Raw genomic sequence first — 5659 nt, forward strand, 5'->3', positions numbered from 1 at the left:
TTTACATATAATTCGCTAGTGGTCCCATACCCACTAACATTCTAGCAACAATCAACAACCGCGGATAACCAAAGAAAACATTCCATTAATCCAATAAAATTCCAACATAAATAAACCAGTAACCAATAATGAAATAAACCAAACCAACAGTGAATAGCAGAGTTCCAACATCCTACAATGCTCTATCAATCTAATTCTAGCAACCTAACTAGACCACAGTCAATCAAGCCTCTAGAACATCCTCCTCCTCATCGCCTTTGATTCCACGATCACACTTTTCCTTTACCTGCACACCACAAACAACAATTGAGATGCGTAAGTATTATCATAAGGCCGTCCTCCCATCTACTAGGTTATACACACAAGCATATGAGACCCTCAAGTTAAGCAAGCAAACAAAACACAAGCAATACATCAAACCAGGAAAACAAGTCTCGGTTGAGACTGGTGTCGACCGACGCTTAAACCGGTGTCGATCGATGCTGTGAGCCATGGTGTCGACCGATGCTCTAATGGTGTCGATCGATGCTGACACAAACGGTGTCGACCGATGCTCTAATGGTGTCGATCGATGCCATACCTGCAGACGCGAACTGCACGAACACGAACGATGAACTGTCCTTCCAAATCATCTCGAATCCATCCCAAACTCACCCAAGCAACAAAACAACACAAACAACAAAGAAAACACCCAAACAAGAGAGATCTCATGCTTAGATCAACCATGGTCAAGCACTCACCTCAAGAACAGGAAGATTGGATTGAGAAACGTTGGAATCAACACCTCCAGGAGCTTCCCCTTCGTTTCCAGCAACAGCTAAAACTTCTACAGCCTCAGATCTCTCCCAAATCACCCAGAACAAGCCCAGAAAAATCCCAGAACGTTTTCTCTCCTTTCTCTCTTTTTCTCACTTAACGGCGACCAAAAAGAAACTTCCCAAAACCCTTAATTCGCCCTAGACACTTATATCACGATTTAGGGATTTTCCTTGAACCAAACCGAACCAAACAGCAATTAAAATAAACCGGACCAAACCAGAAAACATGGTGTCGATCGATACACCAAGAGTGTCGATCGATACACCAAGAGTGTCGATCGACACCCACACCAAAACCTTAAAAAAATTGGTTCGCGGATGTTACATTTATTGTCTTCTAATTTTGTAGTGTTTTATTGTGTGGTCTTTATTGATAATTATTCATGGTTGAGTTGGTTTTACCCTTTTAAACATTTTTTTTTTTCTCAATCTTCGAATCGTTACAACAACTTGCAGAATTTTGTTAAAATAAAGAATTAGAACATTTGAGTGTGATGGAGGTGGTGAGTTCACTAACAATGTTTTTCTAAACCATCATGAAACATGTTGATCTCTTGTCCACACACTTCTAATCAAAATAAAATTGCAAACGAGGAAATCATTCATCATCTTACTTAACTAAGCTTATCTATATATAATTGATGACAAAAAAAAAGCTTATCCATAATGTTTGTACTATTTCTGGTTGTAATTTCCTCAATAATATGTTGTCCACTACAACAACTTCAGCATCATCTATCAATCGATTCAATCCTTATGAGAACTTATTTGGGAAACCTTAAAGACGTTTGGTTGTTGTACGTGTACGTGTTAGTCTCTTATCAGGCCCTATATAGAGAATAATTTTAATATAAGATCACTAAAATATATTTTCTTAGATTTGTTGGCAATATTGTATTGGACGTGCGTCGACATACTGATACAGTGATACTCTAACAAAATATCAAAAAGTCCACGTGGTTAGAATTTTCTTGCAACTAAATTAGTATGCATAGTGTATATATGTATGTTTGTCATCACTAAATTATCACATTTTAAAAATGTAACTTAGAGTATTGCCACATAAAGCAAGTCTCATATTTCTTTTTTTATGATATTAATCCTGAAAGCAATTAATGTTTGCTTGGTGTTCTTTAGTTATGTTTTTCCCTCCACTTGCTTTGGATCGGATTTACTTACTTTTCGAGTACTAATTATTGCTTCCCCAGTGAAATATAAGGTTAAGACAATATAAGTCGAGTATAAAAATCAAGGATTAGGGCTTTAAAATATCTGAGGACGAATCTCACACTGAATTATAAGATTCGCTTTAATTTTGTCATTCATTTTTGTCAGATCAGAAAATTGGACTATTATCAACTTGTCGTTCTTCTTCTTTTTCTTTGTTTGATACACGACTCCCTGCAGATTTTTTTAAAGTTGATTGGTATAGTGAGTCTTAAATGGAATTGGAAACATCAAATTCAGAAGGTCCTTTTACAACCATTTCATCCATNTCACCCTCGTGAAGACACTTCCTCAGCATCGACACATGAAATACCTTGTGGAACGCACGCATAACCTCAGGCAACTCCAACCGGTATGCCACTGGTCCCACCCGCTCAACCACTCTGAACGGCCCCATGTACCTCGGACTCAACTTAGTCTCTGTCAATGACATGTTCGGACCCCGCAACATGGCCATCTTGAGATACACTCTATCACCAACCTGAAACTCAAGATCCTTTCTCCTCTTATCAGCATAGCTCTTCTGCCGATCCTGAGCCTCCCTCATGTTCAGCCTCAGAACCCGAATCTTCTCCGAGGTCTCATGAACAAAATCCGCACCATATATGCTCCTCTCCCCACCTGAGTCCAACATAACGGTGTACGACACGGTCTCCCATACAAAGCCTCATAAGGAGCCATCCCAATACTAGCCTGGTAGCTGTTGTTGTAAGCAAACTCCACCAAGCTCAAATGATCTGCCCAATGACCACCCCAGTCTAACACGCACATCCTCAGCAAATCCTCCAAAATATGGATCGTCCTCTCTGACTGACCGTCCGTCTGAGGATGATAGGCTGTACTCATATGCACCTTCGTGCCCATCTCTGCCTGAAACGCCCTCCAGAACACCGAAGTGAACTTGGAATCTCTATCAGACACAATACTAGCAGGCACACCATGCAATCTGACTATCTCCCTCACATACTTCTTGGCCAAAACCGCTGCTCCATCAGTTTTCTTGATGGCCAGAAAATGTGCAGACTTAGTCAAACGGTCCACAATGACCCAAATAGCATCAAACGTCCTCGACACAGGTAAACCTACCACGAAGTCCATCGTGATCAAATCCCACTTCCACTCTGGAATGGGTAAACTCTGTAACAAACCACCAGGAACCTGATGCTCCGCCTTCACCAGCTGGCAAGTATCACACTTCGCCACCCAGTCAGCTACGTCCTTCTTCATCCCGACCCAGTGATAATACCGCTTGAGATCACGGTACATCTTGGTCGCCCCTGGATGAATAGAGAACTTGCTCGAATGAGCCTCTCTCAGTATCTCCTGCCTCAAATCCTCACCCTTGGGCACACAGATCCGACCATGCACAAGGATAGTACCATTAGCAGAAACCTGATACTCTGCACCCGCAGCCTTAGAGGCATTCACCAGCCCCTCATCACTCTCCTGAGCTAACCTCACTCTGCTCAACAAATCTGCTCTATCAACTGCCTCCAAACCCAAAGGTTCTTGTGAGATAGCACACAAACTCAATGCACTAATCTCACCTACCAACACCTCCATATCCTGCTCCTGAGCCGAAGCCACCCGCTTCCGACTCAAGGCATCTGCAACCAGATTAGCTTTACCAGGATGGTAAGCTATGTCCAAATCATAATCCGCTACTAACTCCATCCAACGCCTCTGCCTCAAATTCAGCTCAGGCTGAGTAAAAATGTACTTCAGACTCTTGTGATCTGTAAATACCTGTACCTTCCCACCATACAGATAGGATCTCCAAATCTTAAGAGCAAAGATCACTGCTGCCATCTCCAAATCATGAGTAGGATAATTAGCTTCATGCTTCCGCAACTGCCGCGAAGCATAAGCTATAACCTTCCCCTGCTGCATAAGTACACAACCCAACCCCACTCTAGAAGCATCTGTATACACAACATAAGGCTCGTCCTGCTCAGGCAATGCTAACACCGGCGTGGTAGTCAACATCTGCTTGAGACTTGCAAAACTTGCCTCACACTCTGGTGACCACACAAACGGGACATCCTTCCCTGTAAGCTTAGTCATCGGCTGAGCCATACTCGCAAAACCCCGAACAAACCTCCTGTAGTAACCTGCTAACCCCAGGAAACTCCGAATCTCAGTGGCACTCTGCGGCCTCGGCCACTCCCTGATGGACTGAATCTTCTCTGGATCCACTGAAACTCCCTCAGCTGAAACAATATGACCCAAGAACCCCATCTCACGCTGCCAGAAACTGCACTTACTCAGCTTAGCAAACAACTTCTGCTCCCGCAGCTTCTCCAACACTGCTCTCAGATGTACTGCATGCTCCTCAGGACTCTTAGAATATACCAGGATGTCGTCGATGAAAATGATGACTGACACGTCCAGAAACTCCTGGAACACGCTGTTCATCAATCTCATAAACGCAGCTGGCGCGTTTGTCAACCCAAACGGCATCACCACAAACTCATAGTGCCCATATCTCGTCCTGAAGGCTGTCTTCCTCACATCTGCCTCATGAATAGGGATCTGATGATAACCTGAAGCCAAGTCGATCTTGGAGAACCAAGTAGCACCCCTCAACTGATCCAACAACTCATCAATCCTCGGGAGAGGGTACTTGTTCTTCACAGTAACTCGGTTCAAACCCCGGTAGTCAATACACAACCGAAAACTCCCATCCTTCTTCTTAACAAACAACACCGGAGCTCCCCACGGTGAACAACTAGGACGGATAAAACCCTTGCCCAACAAATCCTCCAGCTGCTTCTTCAGCTCTGCCATCTCTGCTGGAGCCATCCTGTAAGGAGCCTTGGATAACGGCATCGTCCCCGGTTCCAGCTCAATAGTAAAAGGATCCGACCAAGATGGTGGTAATCCCTGCAACGACTGGAACACATCCTCAAAGTCCTCCACAACCGGAATACCGCTAACCGTAGACTTCCCACTGACTCTGGCATAAATATAGTAACCAGATAAGCCTCACGGCCCTTCTCGATCATCTTCCCATCCTGAATGGCTGAGATCACGAGACTTCCCAAAGTCGGTCTAATACCCTGAAAAACCAACTTCCCTCCTGGACGCTCAAACTCCACTCTACCCCGATAGCAATCCAAATGCACCCTATGCCGATGCAACCAATCCATCCCGAGAATAACATCATACAACTCCACTGGACTGATAAGCAAATCCGCTGGCCACAACTCCCCTGCGATCTGGATATCAATCCCTCCAGCTCGACCAATGACTCTAAGGAACTTGCCTCCCGCAACTATGACAACTCCTGTACGCTCTCAAGGATCCCCTCTGATCCCCGCACTCTCGGCACACTCCGGAGTAATGAAGCTATGAGAAACTCCAGAATCAAACATGACATGGGACTTAAACCCGCCCACCAACAAGGTCCCTATACAAACCTCATGTGTTGAGAAACTAACACTTGACCACAAGCAAACACAAATATAATCTGAACTATTGAATTGACCAAGTTCGAATCTCAGAAGTTATACCTGTGATCGCTCCTGCACTAGTGCCACCGGGCTCCCTAGTCGAGTACACCTGTGACATCGGCTCGATCCAACCCACCGGCTGCACACCCTGCTGCACTCCTG

Source organism: Camelina sativa, chromosome 17 (assembly GCF_000633955.1).
Source record: "Camelina sativa cultivar DH55 chromosome 17, Cs, whole genome shotgun sequence".
NCBI lineage: Eukaryota > Viridiplantae > Streptophyta > Magnoliopsida > Brassicales > Brassicaceae > Camelina > Camelina sativa.